The following is a 16,293-nucleotide window of genomic DNA, read 5'->3' as shown; positions in this document are numbered from 1 at the left end:
CATTACTTTGGCTATCTATAGAGAGAAGAAAAGGGAAATTATGAATTTGAAAAAAGAAAAAATAAGTGTGTTTTCCTGTATTAATGTTAATAGTGTGTCTTTGTTCTGAGATTTAACTTTTAATTCTCTGAACTTGAGTTAAAAGACTGTGAGAAAGGGTGCCTGGGTGGCTCAGCTGGTTAAGTGTCTGTCTGTTGATCTCAGCACAGGTCTTGATCTCAGGGTTGTAAGTTCAAGCCTTGCATTGGACTCCGCTCTGGGTGTGAAGCCTACTTTAAAAAACAAAAAACAAAAAATAAGGGCACCTGGGGGGCTTAGTTGGTTAAGCGACCAACTCTTGATTTCAGCTCAGGTCATGATTTCATGGTGGGCGAGTTCCATCCCTGCCTTAGGATCCATGCTGACAGTGCTGAGCCTGTTTGGGATCCTCTCTCTGCCCCTCCCATGCTCGCTTGCTCTCTCTCTCAAAATAAGTGAAATAACCAAAAAAAATAACAAACAAAACAAAAAAAGCCAAAAACAACTAAACTGAGAAAACTTCAGATTACTGTCGACAGAATCAACTGCTGGCATGATGTCAAGGAATATAAGGATAATGAAGTATCTGTTGGCTTTAGTAAAGCAGTAGTCATCAACTGCCTTAAAAACATTATGTTCAAAGAAAGCCTAGGCCTGAGTCAGATTGTCTGATTCAGGGATAAGTTAGAGTGGAAAAAATATGCCATTCTTTATTTTTTTTATTTTTTATTTTTTTAAATTTTTTTAATGTTTATTTATTTTGAGACAGAGAGAGACAGAGCATGAATGGGGGAGGGTCAGAGAGAGGGAGACACAAAATCCGAAACAGGCTCCAGGCTCCGAGCTGTCAGCACAGAGCCCGACGCGGGGCTCGAACTCACGGACTGTGAGATCGTGACCTGAGCCGAAGTCGACCGTTCAACCGACTGAGCCACCCAGGCGCCCGATATGCCATTCTTTAAAATTAAGTAGGAAAAAAAAAATATTCTGGAGGCTGGAAGTTCAAGATCAAGGTGTTGGCAAAGTCAGTTTCTCCTGAGGCCTCTCTCCCTGGCTCGTAGATGGTTACTTTCTCTCTGTGTCCTCACATGGCCTATTCACTGTGTGTGTGTGCACAGAGAGAGAAATCTGGTGTCTCTTCCTATTCCTGTAAGAACATCAGTCATATTGGATTAGGAACCAACCTTTATGACCAGATTTAATGTTAATTACCTTTTTAAAGGCTTTATCTCCAAATACTCTCAGTGGGGGTTTAGGGCTTTCATATATGAACATGACAGGGATGTAATTCAGTCCATAATGTAGAGTAACTTGCAAGAAATGAAAACTCACAATTTTACTCCAGAGGCAGTTTCAGTTTATATCCAAAATACCCACTTTGGTACAACTCAGAAAATCATCTTGCCTCAAACTGGTGAAACACCTATGGCTTACCAAAGTAGCAAACACAAAACGCATTTAGAATGCTTTTACAACTCAGGGCACATATGATTCCCAAGGAAAAATATGTCCTACTGAAGATGAGTTAATTAAGGACAAAAATTTAAAAGAGGTGAGTAAATAAATTATTTGAGACAGTAGATGCAGCAAACAACTATGGCAACTGGTTTAAAATGTTCATGGATGCAAATGAAGACAGAAACCAAGGCAATCAACCCCCCCCACCTTTATTTATTTATTTATTTATTTATTTATTTATTTATTTATTTATTTATTTAGAAGAGCATTGAATGAAAACCAAATAAAAATTCCGGAAAGGAAGAAAGTACTAAAAAGTATTGAAATAGACAAACATGCATGATGAATACATAGGAAGAGGAAATAAATATGAGAGAATCATATTAAAGTACATGTCAAGGGGCGCCTGGGTGGTGCAGTCGGTTAAGCGTCCGACTTCAGCCAGGTCACGATCTCGCGGTCCGTGAGTTCGAGCCCCGCGTCGGGCTCTGGGCTGATGGCTCAGAGCCTGGAGCCTGTTTCCGATTCTGTGTCTCCCTGTCTCTCTGCCCCTCCCCCGTTCATGCTCTGTCTCTCTCTGTCCCAAAAAATAAATAAATGTTGAAAAAAAAATAAATAAAGTACATGTCAGATAGAATGAAAAGGACACAGAAGGAGAAACATAGAATGACTTATTTCTAATAATATGTCCAGAGGAAAAACGATTAATGCAAGTGGGACAGAAGCAAGTTATGAAAATTGTGGCTAACAGATTTTCAGAATTGAAGGTGATAAGTCTGCAGATTGAAGGAGAATGGAGAGGCTTCAGCAGAATGGCACAAGAACATCACAAAACTGTAAACTTAAATGCTCAGAAGTCTCTTAATTAATTACAAAGGTTAAAATTACTTGACTGTATTAAAAAATCAAACTTTATTCTTGTCATGCTGTTTTGAAGGTTGAATTTAATTTAAATATTATGACAGAAAAGTTGAATGCAAGTGTAGTGAAAAAATATATTACCAGGAAAACCTTATGCAAAATAAATCAGTTATATGAATCTTGGTACCAGACAAAAATTTATTGAACTGAAGAAAAGCAATAGGTATTATTTGTAAGATCATTTCTTAAGGAAAAATGTAAAACCAAGAAATCATGAATCTGTATCCATTTAATGATAGAGCCTCACATTTTAGGACTTAAAGAAATGTAAGAAATATAAAGAGAGATAGAAAAGCTATGTAGTTGGCATTTTATTGTATTTCTCTCAGAAATACATCAATCAAGAAATGATATGACAGAATATTTGAACAACAAAATGAACATACATGATACAATTGACATATATAAATCTTGTACTTAAAGGATCCAATTGTAGTTGAACATGTCCCAGGCAAAAAAAAGAAATCACAACAAATTCTAAAGAATTTCTATATTATAAGTCACACGCACTCCCTATTAGTTCATAAAATTAGAAATCAATAGCAAAATAACCAATGAATTAATCATTTAGAAATGTGTAAGTGCTAAATAATTCATGTTAAGTGGAAACAATGGAGATTTAAAATAATTTGAATTTACATATTAAATCAGTACGTGTAAAATTGGGGACATGACTAAAATGTCAATTACAGAGATGTGTATTTTTGGTGATGTAATTATAAAGAATATAAAATTAATGAGTTGGGTAGTCACAAAAGTAAGTAACCATGGAGTAAACTAAAATAAAATATGAAGAAGGAAATAATAAAAGAAAATTAGAAAATTAGAAGAGACTTTGACACAAATTAACAGTAGAGATGATCAACAGTAACAAAAAACTTAGTTTCTTCAAAGGACTGAAGAAGTAGTCCCAACTCTGCAAAATTATTAGCAGCGAAAGAAAAAAACATATAAATGATGTTAGGAATGAAGGAGAAGACAAAGCTGCACATAAAGGAAATCATATTTTTAAAAAAACAGAGAATGCTATGAATACATTTAGTTCAGTAAATCAAAAATTTCAATAAAATCAGTGATTTTCTAGGAAAATGAAAATACTAAAAGTAGTACATAGAGAAATAGAACAATGACCAAAAAAAATACCTTAAATAAATTATATTTTTTAATATAGCATGTCTACCTCCATTGCAATAGCAGTACCAATGAAAAATTCTGGTTTAAACACCAAGTGTAATATTCAGCGATAGCATAGGAACGCCAGTAGGATTAATATTGTTCAACCTATCTAGATGTATAAATATTGGAAAAGAGGTGATTAATCTATTCATTTTTCTGATAATGTGTCTACAGAATTAAAGACTTTCAGGTAAAATGAAACAAAATTGAATTATAAGGGAAGTTGCTAAAGTGGCAAAAAACAAAGCAAATACCATTTTTAAAATAGTTTTATGTTATTTATCTACAACTAGAAATAGTAAATGAGGAAAATATCTAGAATAGAAATAAATTTGCCACTCTTAAGAATTGATTTAGCAGCAATGTTTAGGACCTAAATGAAGAAAACAAACAAAAAATCCGTTGAAAAACTGAAGCAGTTGCTGAACAAATGGAAAGGCAGTTAGTTATATGCCTGAGGAGGAATTGCGAATAAGATAAAAATGTCAGTTTTCCAAAGAATAGTATATTCATTTTCTGCAATTCTAATAAAAATTCCAGAACTTTCAAATTTCAAGTGTTAATTTACATATGAAGACTAAAAGTCTGAGACTTACCAAATAATTCATAGGAAAGGAGAATAGTGATGGATTGATTGTCATTTCAGGTACTGAAACATATTATAATAAAAATTGCATATTTGTAGAGAACTAGACATGTATCATTGGAGCTGACTAGAGCCTTTGAAAATAGATACAAGTAAATGAAACAATTTAACATTTTATAAATATTATATTTCAATTCACTGAGAAAAGGATGGTAATGTAGAAGTATAAAGGGTGTCCTTATCTGAAAATGCTTAAATATATTCAGCGTGGATCATAAATATGGACCATAAACTACAAAACATTAAAAAAAAGAAGACCGTTGAGGGGATGTATGTTTATCCTGTTATGAGAGGAGCTTATTTTGGTCAAGTCAAGATGCAGTACCTATAAATTGACAAGTCAGTGTACCTTAATTTTTAATTATATTTTTTGTGGCATAAAAAAAATATTTATTTTGAGGGAGAGAGAAGGAGAGAATCCCAAGCAGGCTCCATGCTGACAGCCCAGAGCCTGATGCGGGACTTGATCTCACAAAGTATGAGATCATAACCTGAGCCAAAATCAAGAGTCAGATGCTTAGCCAACTGAGCCTGTCAGGTCCCCCAGTGGCATAAAAATTCTTAAAAATCAGTTTGAGTGCAAAAATATTTTCTGTGCATGAGAGACAGATAGATACTTTTTTTCAACACACAAAGTATACTTAATTACCAACAACACAAAGACAACACCCTAATGTTTGTTAAATATAATAGGTAATATATAGGTGCACAAAACCAAGCGGCCGATGAACATATTTCATCCGATGAAAATACTCATATTTCCTGTTAATAAGGGAAACTCAAAATTAATAACTATGGTGTATCATTTTATACCACTGATTTGGTTAATGTTTTTGAGGTGGTAACACCACAGCTGGCAGGAATGCCATAAAACAAGTACTCTCATACCTTTCTGAAAACTATGCCTTTATTAAGGACCCCTACATAGCACTACAAACTGTCCAACCATCCATCCATTCGTGCATCCATCCATACATCCTCCCACTTGCTGAACACATGAACAAACATGTGCCAGGAATGGTGCTAGGCATGTATATTCAGATTATATCGCAAAGGAGAGTGTATTAACCAGACTTCTTTTACTTGGAAGAGACAGAAGCCCAACTCAAGGTAGCTCAAGAGAAAAGGAAAATGTGTTAATTTATGTATCTGATAACTCCTAGAATTAAGAATGCTGGGTTTAGAGACTCAAACGAGGTAAGCTGGTCTCCATATCTCTGTCTCTTGGAGAGAGTATTTCCATATGGATACACCGTGATCACCAACAGCCCATTAGTCATATAACAGCATATACCTTCCCCTCCATCACTTTGTGAGAAAACTCCTTGAGAGTGCTCTGGCTCTCTGGAACTGTGCAAGCATGAAAGAGTGACCAGATCCCTTGATTGCCTGGTTATATAGTCACCGGGGTGATGGTTAAGGAAAAGATATAAACACACTAAAGCAGTGGAATAGATTGCTCAGGAAGGAGAGATTCTCTTTCCCAAATGGGAGTAAAATAGATATTCTGGATTGGTTCCCTCCAACTTTATTCCAGTCTCCCATTTGTAGAAAATGAAGAGCTAAAATTATATCTCTAAGAGTTGTTTGCAGTGTGGGTATTGATCATGAATTAGGTTTTCACATTAGATTCACTGAAGCAAAATTTAGAGGGAACGGGAAGGAAGACATGTTCCTGTAATTTTGGAGTGTTCCTACTGACAATATTGTGAAAATGTGAAGGTTTTTTTGTTTGTTTTTGTCTTTTTTCTTTCTCTCTGAAGCATATCTTTCTGATATCCACTCTCTGGCTTCCCCAGAGGTGGTTGCTGTATGATCTTTCTTGTAGCATACAGTGGTAGACTTGGAGAGAATAACTGCTCTAGGGGTGTATTATGTATTGCTCTGTGAGTCCTTCAAGGAGGGAGGTCCAGCCTAGGACCCACTTGTTTAGAAAATTCAGTAAGTAAACAACAAAACCCTTCATTAGCAAGGGTGAAACCAGTAAGCACTTAAATTCCTTTCTGATTACAATGCCTACAGAAGGATATTCTTTCTTGGCCAACCATACATGCATGAACAAAGGGTTGAACAGAGATTCTTGGTAGACAAACCCTAACAGATATCCATAATGTCTATGCCACCACTTGTCTGAGGAGCATCCACATCCTATCTTCTTTCCATATATATATTATAAAAAATTCTGACTATCACAGGTAGAGGAGTTTTAAAGATGATTATGAGTCCACTATGTACTGACTGAACAACTAAGACACTCGACCTAAAATTAATAGCAACAACTGTTGTATTTCCCTTTTATTAGTTGTTCCAAATAATAAGATTGTATGTAAAGGTGTGTTATATTTATGACATATTTTCTGAGAAGAATTATTTATATTCTCTTTATGAAATTCAATGAAATGAAGGAGAAATGCTGATGGTTAAGATAAAAGATGGTAAAGATAAAAGATGTATGTGTCTATGTGTAAAGGTTAGGTTATGCTTGTTTGTACATGATTTTCTCTGAAGAGTATAATTTGTTAGACTAAATTTCATTACTGGGCATTTTTTTTTCATTAAAGGACACTGAATTTGTTAGGATAAATATTCTGGCTTCTCTCCATTTTCAGATTTAATAACTGAGCCAACTGAATGCATTTTTAACTTCAATATCTCCCTAGAAAATGTACTAAGTAACATTTATTGATGTGAGTACAATAGTTATTAAAATGTCAATCAAATTCTTTAAATTATACCCAAAAGCATCTGGTGAAGCAACTGAACTCACTCTAATTACATTATGAAAAACAGCAACTGAGAATCAGATCAATAGCCTGAGTTTAGAGCCATAAAACATATACCTGAGAAAAGGCTGTTTTGGGGAATTTTTAGATAATTGTTTATATCTAACTAGATAAAGTGAAGAGTGTTCTAAGGATCAATTTCTAATCACTCTCTAAAATAACAGGCCCTCATTTCCTCCTCCAGGATTTATAAACTGAGAATGAATTATACATGTTATAAACAATGAAAACGTATGAAAGAAAATTGGTATAAGAATCCATATTTCATAGTAGATGGTAAAATCGATGTCCAACAGTTTAAGAAAAATGTTACTCAAATTTCCTTTGTTTTAAGATCCATCAATGTGAGAATTTTCTTTCACTTTTTACTATGATAGTGAAATCTGGAAAATGAAGAAAAGCAAGGGAGAAGAGTATCTTAATTTCTGTCATTTCTTTGTATTCTCCCTTGAAGTGCCTGAAAAATTCCCCGGATTCTCTTTTTAAAACAGTATTATTTTTTATTCAGGAGACATTACAGGAAAAGTTCAAAGTACAAATATTTTCAATGAGTTTTATCAAGATATAACTTATATACCATAAAGTTCACCTTCTACAGTGTGCAATTCAGTGGTTTTTAGTAGATTCACAAAGTTGTACATCAGTCACAACAGTCTAATTCCAAAATATTACATCATCCACTCCCTTATAGCTTTTAGCAGTCACTCCCCATTTCTCCTTCCCCCTATCCCTGGCAAATACTAATCTGCTTTCTGTCTCTATAGATTTACCTATTCAGGACATTTCATATAAATGGAATTATACAGTATTTGGCTTCTGTATCTGGATTCTTTCATTTGGCACGAGGTTTTCAAAGTTCATTCATGTTGTGGATAGAATCAGTACTTCTTTTTATGGCCAAGTAAGATTCCATTGTGTGGATAAATGGTAATTTCTTTTTCTGGTTAGTTTGTCTCCTACCTCTGCATCCCACCCCTTTTCCTTACTATTTTTCTCTCAGACCTTTTTCTTCTATTTCACACGTTGCAAAGATTAATCACCAATATGCTTAATGTAATCTCGGGTCAAGACTTGATTACTTTGTCTTTCTAGATCACTATGCTTTGTAGTATATTGCCCCGATCTCAGCTGCTTATTCTGCTAAAGTAGATCAATTGTGGAGCGTATCAACCAGAATTTGAGTTTCACAGCATGGTTGTGTTCTTATGCAGTTTGCTTTGCCTAATTTTGTTGGTTTTCCTCCCTTTTGTACTTTACCAGGGAGTGCTGCTTAAGCAGGTGAATACAATAGGGTTGGCTCCCCAGGCTAAAACTCCTAGCCTGACATGGTCCAGGGCAAAGTGAGGGAGAAAGAAGTGTTAAGACAAAGCCCTCTATCTTAACTTTTCTTTTTCAGAGCCATCATTTTTCAATCATAAGAAATCATCATTTTTCCCTGTAATTATGTGTAGCTTTATGTTAGTCAGATCTGTATATGATTTCTGGCGTTCCCATGAATTGAAAATATCAAAGGAATTACCTGTATCTTATAGTACTTAGTTTAAAACATTTTTTTGGAGGGGAATGCTAAAAGTTTACGTCATGGCCATAGTGTATGGATTTTTTTTTTATGCCCATAGTGTATGGATTGGAAAGAAGGATGTCCCTTGTCTAAGAGAATGTTTTTGCAGTTTAAAATATTCGTCTTCATTTAGGGAGGAAATATCTCTGAACCCTAAAAATGAGGCAGTAGTGTCTAATCCCATGATTTCTTTTCTTTCTGATGGATGAACTCTGGTTGTATTAGTCAGGATAAGTTAGGTTATATTGTAGAAACAAGCAACCCTCAAATTTCAGTGGCTTACAAAAGCAAAGTTTAGTTTTTATTCAGTCTACATGTCCATTGTAGGTAGAGTTGCCAGATAAAATACTAAGTGTCCAATTTTGAATATCAGATAAAAAACAATTTCTAATATAAACAAGTCTCATGCAATATTTGGGATATACTCGTCCTAAAATGTTATTTACTGTTTATGTGAAATTCAAATTTAATGGATGTGCTGTATTTTTATTTGTTGGATCTAGCACCCCATAGTTCATCAGGAAAGCACTGTTCATTGTTGTCAGTTTCATGGTTGCAAGAATGGGAAATGGAGGCCATGTTCAACCAAGTATTGTTTCTTTGACCCCATGCTGTTAACTCATACATAATATTTCCATTTCATTTCATGTGCCAAACCAAGTCTCAGAGTCAGTGAGGTTCAGTGAACATTAAAAAAATAATACAGGCCACCGCATCAGAATTAGAGAAAGTTTCATTGATATGAATACAGAGTTTAAGAGAAGATGCATGCATTCAACACATATTTCTGAGTGTATAATGTATGCCAAGTATGCCTGGAAATTTAGCATTTAACTGAATTACAGATAGCATCTGCCCTCATGGAGATTACATTGTCAGGAATAAAGATATTTCATACATAATTACAAAGCTATTAACTAAATAGGATTATGTTAGGAACAGAGAACAACATTAAAAGGGACAATGAAAGTCCAGTATTGAAAAGCTTAACAGTATGTGGGAAGGTTAAACATTTTTTGATGGAAATGAATTTATAATGACACTTAAGGATGGGTATGAATGAACATTATGAATAACAAAGACAGTGAAGGTATTTTAGGCCATGAGTTGGCAAACTAAGGCCTAAACTAAGGCCAAATCCCACCTGCTGCCCTTTTTTGTAGATGAAATTCGACTGGAGTACAGACCTATTCATTAAGTATTGTCTATGGTTGTTTTTGCACTATATTGGGTAAGTTGAGTCATTTTAGTAGAGACTTTAGGGCCCACAAAGCCTAAAATCATTACGCTTAGGCTTTCTATACCAACAAAATTTTTTGAGGAACCCTGTTCTGAGTAAAATGTAGTCTATGGATGAAGAAGCTTCACATATTCACAGAATGAGAGAACATTGGTCTAGCTCATCCATGATGATGTGGCTGGAGAGACAAGGAATGTCCAGATCACACAGTGGTATGTAGAACATGTTAAGGATTTTGTCTATGCATAAAATAATGGCAACAGAGAGTGATCATAATTAAATTCTTATTAAAATTTGTATTCTAATAGCTGCCAGAACAGTTGAAAGGAAGGCATTGATAAAAACAACAGGACTAGTTTGAATCTGGTTACAGAGAGATGATGGTGGTTTGAAATAGGGTGATAAGAGAGAAGGGACTCGAATGCAGAAATTACAAACTAATGAAGTTAGACTAACAAGATTTGGCATTTGATTTGATGTGGGGAGTGATGGAAATGAGGAGTTAGGATCAGGACAGTCAGGATCAGAGCAATGCCATTTACTACAACTATGAAGAGGAAGAGGAGCATGTCTTTTGTTTTCTATAGTGAGGGAGTCATAATTTCAGTTTTCAACATGTTACTTAGAGGTTCCAGTGAAACATCCAAGATGCTGAGAAACAGCTTGATATACTAGTTTGGAATTCAGAAGACAAGTCTTTCTGGAGATTTAATTTAGAAGTACTTCTTGAAATCACTGGATTTTGGATTAGGAAGGAGGTAGAAAGCAACATTTAGGCTTGTTTAAACTACATGTTCCTACCCATTTTTTACTTGCTTTCCACCTTTTGTTACTGACTTAGCTAATGATGAAATGCTCTGTCATTTCTCTTTTGATTTTCGTTATTATATTTTATTTGATTTTTGTTGCTTCTATGAATTTTTCGTGATATTCATGAGTATTGGTGTGTTTGATAGAAAATAATTCAGAGACTCTTTCCTTTTCCTGCCAGAAACTATGTGATACCACAAAACTCATATCTTATCCCTCATTCATGGGATTGAAATAAGTAAAGGGGGTGAGATAATGACATCTGCCCATCAAAGATGAAAAATGCAGTTGATAAGGTATGGGGTGAATCGGTCAAATGAAGACATTTTTCAGGGTATGAACTTTTGAGCACATTTACCTGCTGATGGCAATGACAGAATAAACAGTGCAATTGGAGACACAGAAGTGTGCAGAAGAAAAATAACCACGAATATTCTGTAATTATGGGTATGGATAGATGACTTCAGAGGATGCTGGAACAAACCACCTGTTTTTTGAGGGGGAAGAAAAGAGAAGTTTGTAGGTTTGTGATTGGGAGGATGTAGGTAGGATAATTACTATTGCTGTGTTAAGCAGATATGGGAAAGGTAGGGAGATAAATGTGGGGGTTTGAGAAGCATGGAAAAAGAATACCTCTCAGTGCTTGGGAAAGCAAATTGATGGTGAAAATGTAGCAGAATTGTCAGGCAATGTTAATATGGAATCATAGTCTCATCTAGATGCATGAACACTCAAGAGTGTATCAGTAATTTAACAGCAGAAGAAAGGTTATATGAAACGATATTGGCGGTGGTCTTATCCTGCATTCCCTCATCTTTCTGGATAACCTTTTCCTCCAGTTTGATCCACCTGTACTAGTTCTCCTCTCCCACTGAATTTAGGCATATTGAGGGACTCAGATCAGCTTTGACCCTAAGTCAATGACAAGGAGAATCCTCACTCCTAGAAACTTCAGTTTGCTTACAGAACCTATAGATCCCCATTATCTCTATTGATAATCACAAGTCCAGGTCAAAGTTACATATTTTTATTGTGTCTACTCCTTATCTTTATCTTAGCCCTACACTGTCCAGAATAGCTGCCTGACATTTTTGTGCCTAGGACTCTAACCTGGATTTTCAGTCTTTCATTCTCTCTTCCCTAATCATTTTAATATTTGCTAAACTAGTGCTAGTTTTTCACAGAATGAGAAAGATATGCTCACTTTTTCCTACTTTCCTAAACTCTGAACTTCCCTGTTCCAACTTACGTATCTCTCAGATTCTCTATCCATTTGTTCCTTTTTCTAAATTCAATTTTGGCTTGCTCTAAGTATGTTCTTTTATTGTTCTTCCCCTGGTTGGATTTCATTTGACCTCTACTGGACCAGTAAAATAGAAACAATAAGTGTGATTTGTTAGAACCCTGTCTTCCCCACAAAGTAGAATGTATTAATTGCCTGAGAGGAAAGAAGCTGAAGAGGGGTTTGGGCCCTTGTTAATTTCCATTTAATTTTAGCCTCAGAGGTCCTTAAAGGCAGCGGTTATGTCTGCATGTGAATAGGGATATTTAATCAGTCCAGCCTGTCAGGTTGATAGTAGTGCTTATCAAGAAATTAGAGAAAAATGTGCTACCAAGTCCATCCTCCTGCCATAGACGGAGCAACAAATCAGATGTGGAAAGTCAAACACTATGATTAAAAAGCTCATCTGCCCTAGGGAGTCTTTCATATATATATATTTAATATTCAGCCCGAGTGTACTACTGTGCAGACAGCTTTTTCTATGTCTTAACTGGTTTTAATTATAATACCTCCTGCATTGAGAAAGCAGATTTTTTTTTCTTTTAAGTAATACTGATTAATAGTATTTTGAAGGTTGAGAAGTAGAGAATTGAGTCAGAAGAAGATTTTGATGATTTTCAAACAAGTACCTTTTACTAGACACATTATGAAATACCACCTGAAATGTATATGATGTGTTAGTATTTCAGTTCCTCAAGGAAGTGTCTATATCTTTTTTATTTTATTTAGTATATTCTGATAGTCTTAGATTATGCAAAGAAACATATATTCTTCTCTGCTGCCATATGTGAAAGCTCTCTATTCAAAATGCATTTCAGCATTAAAGCTTTTGCCATGAATAATAACAATTGTGTGTTACAACACCTTATGGGGGGTAGGTATTTTGTTCTAGGCTATGTTAGTCTGAACTATTCAGATTCTCTAAATAGCAGAAAAGCACTCTTTGCATGGCTTGGATCAATGATTTTGAGATTATACAGTTCCAGCATTCTTACCAGAGAATATGGAGAATCCTTCAGTGAGTCTCAGGTTCTTTTTCCGATAGTCTTTTTAGCCATGAACTGTCAATAAAATTTGGCAATGTTACTTAATTCTGACATATTTGAGTACTTAGAACCAATATTCCTGTCCAAGGAATCCATTGGCCAATTTGTAGAATGCCCTTGTTTGTCTTAGCAGCCAGAAGATTCACCTGGCGGGGTCTATTACTTTTCTCTAAGCTGTAAACTGATTGTTTGCCAGAATTGGAACTGGGAGGGCAATTTCTTTCTCTGTTTAAGATGCCTGTTTCCGGGGCGCCTGGGTGGCTCAGTTGGTTAAGCGTCTGACTTCGGCTCAGGTCATGATCTCACGGTTCATAGGTTTGAGCCCCGCGTTGGGCTCTGTGCTGACAGTTCAGAGCCTGGACCCTGCTTTGGATTCTGTGTCTCCCTCTCGCTCTGCTCCTCTCTCTCTCTCTCTCTCTCTTTCTCTCTCTCAAAAATAAAACATTAAAAAAATTTAAAAAAAAAAGGTGCCTGTTTCCTGGGCACCTGTGTGGCTCAGTGGGTTAAGCATCTGACTCTTGATTTTAGCTCAGGTCATGATCTCATGATTCATGCGTTTGACCCCTGTGTTGGGCTCTCTGCTGACAGTGCACAGACTTCTTGGGATTCTCTCTCTCCTTCTCTCTTTCTGCCCTTCTGTCACTGTGCTCTCTCTCTCTCTCTCAAGGATAAATATACTTTAAAAAAAGAAGCCTGTTTAATTTTAATTATGTATCTCTTGATACATAATTGAAGTCTGGTCTGTACTAAAGTCTCAGAGATACCAATATTTCTCTTTCCTGAAGAAGGAACTAAACTAAACTAGTTCACCTCTTCTTCACACCAGAACTACATTAGTCAGTGTTTGTTATTGGAACAGAACCAGTTAAAGATGGAGATAGATATTTATTTTAAATTTATTTGGCTCTTAAGATTGTGAGGGCTGGCAAAATTATAGAACAGGCCGGCAGAATGGAAATTCTGGTAAGGGTCGATGTTGCAGTCTTGACTCCAAGTTTCATGGGGAAGCAGGTTAGAAACTCAGGTATGGTTTCTATGTTGCAGTTTTGAGGATAATTCTGTCTTAAGGAACCTCAGTCTTTGCTCTTAAGACCTTCAGCTGATTGAATGAGGTCCATTCATATTTGGGGAACGGTAATCTCCTTGACTTGAAGTCTTCTAATTTAAATGTTAATTACATCAAGAAAAATAGATTTACGGCATCATCTAGATTGGTGTTTGACCAAATAACTGTACATTGTGGCCTAGCTAAATTGACATATACAGCTAACCATTACAAGGACATTTTGTTTTTAAACTTCTCACCAATCGAATCTGAAAACAACTGGAAATGTTTGTGAGAAAAATAAGAAATACAGATTTCTAGGATGAAAAGCAAAATATTTGTCAGCTCGTTTTTCTACAAAAAGGTCTAAATTCCTCCTCTAAAAGTGTCTTTTCAGTATGGTGTCCTGAATAGGCTTGTTGAGACATAAAAGAAAAAAAAAAAAAAAAGGAAGAAATCAGGCCATCAGATAGGATTTTCTGGAATTACTTCTGTTTTTTCCTTGGAAATCTAATGCATTCATCTGTATGAAATTTTTTAATTGAACACAAGGTTTTCTCTTCTCTGCAAGGTCATGAGTAAAATTGCTCATAGAAAAACTGGGGAAAGTTGTATCTAGTGCTGTAAAAGAGGAAATGGTGTCACCTATTCAAAAATATTGATGCATTTTACTTAGGTATCATCAATGTGTATAGATGAAGTAATATGAAAAGGGGATCCAGTGATAATTCAGAGATTTTACACACTACTTTGAGTAAAACTCCCATTATAATAAAGTTCATTCTAAAAGGATGAGAAGCTGAGAAGGAAAGAGAACAAAAATTAGCCTGAGACCTATAAAAGTATGTCTAGATAACAACATGCTAGATGCATATTCTGAAAAAAACATTTTTTTTCCTATGGTAAAGGTAAGTAAATTTGAAGTCACCTCTTTTATGTTTTCCAAAAAAACCCAGTAAAATATTGTATTCATGAAATATGCAAAATGAGTTAATGAGACAACAGTCTGTGATGAGAGAAAGCAGGAGCAAGAGCGAGAATGAGAACGAGGGAAAGAGGAGGCTGGTTTTAGGACAGAAGAAACGAGAATTGGATAAAAAATATCAAATGCTAGGAAAACAGCAATGCCGTATATCTGAAGTTGAAAATAATGTGAATTAGATATTTATAGCTACAGCAGTGTAGGACTAAGACTTTTATTTTTTTGAAATCTCTTTTCAGTTACCAAGACAGGGATGATGTTAGGTCCAATCCTGGAGGGGACCAAAAAAAAAAAGGCAATCCAAATATAGGACCCTAACATTGTTTTTTGATTTACCCATTAAGGCACTTTGCTTAATTTAAAACTCAGTCTGTGAGACTGAACAGCTGAATGTTTCGTGAGACTCAGAGGATAAATGGAGTTTATGGTCTACAAGTAAGAGACTCCTGTGTGTATACCCCAGAGTTTCAGGGGGAAAATTCAAAGAGCTAAATGCTCATCCCCCACAGATACTAAAGGCCAATTTCAAATCAATTTAATCCCTATTAGATTGGAGTCATCCTCCCCTAATATAGTAGCTGCTAAAAGCAGGGGGTGAGGGGAAACCTTTCTAGAGGAAGGTAACATCAACAACGCTCTCTACAGCGTTTTCCTGTGGAGCTGTCTGTAATTAATAAAATTAATGAGCTTGCAAAAAGACAAAATATTATTGGAAAAACAAAAGGAAAATGATTTTAGAAACTGACCCATGGAGAAGTTGTTAGACATAGCTTTTAAAACCACTGTTGCTAACATGTTCAAGAAATTAAGTAACAAGCTGTAAATTTTTGGAAACAATTGAATGACAATTACATCACTAAAATAAGAAAAATATGGTAGGTGAAATTAGGAATCAATACATGAATTTTATAGCAGATTGCACAGATGAGAGAATTAGGGGACTAGAAGTGAGATCAGAGGGTAATATCTCACCTGAAGGACTTAAAAAGGAATAAAAGAAAAGAAGGAAAGAGACATATAGGATATAGGAAAGAGTTTTAACATTTTTAACTAGTCTCAGAAAGAGTGCCTGAGAGAAACCGATATTGGATGAAATAATGACAGAATTTTCCAAGCCAATAAGGTTAAATAAAAAGAAAACCATGTCTAAGGACAACATAATAAAACAAAGACAAGGAAAAAAAAAAAGATTATCATTAAGTGAGCAGCTCTAATATTAATACAATGCAACTGTCACCTGGAAGCTAGAAAAATATGAGATTACTTAAATTAATGAAAGGAATAAATGCCAATATAAAATCTTTACCATACAAAAGGGTTCTTCA

The sequence above is a fragment of the Puma concolor genome, chromosome B2, assembly GCF_028749965.1.
Source record: "Puma concolor isolate L17-30 chromosome B2, mPumCon1.1.hap2, whole genome shotgun sequence".
Lineage (NCBI taxonomy): Eukaryota > Metazoa > Chordata > Mammalia > Carnivora > Felidae > Puma > Puma concolor.
This window is presented reverse-complemented; position numbering follows the sequence as displayed.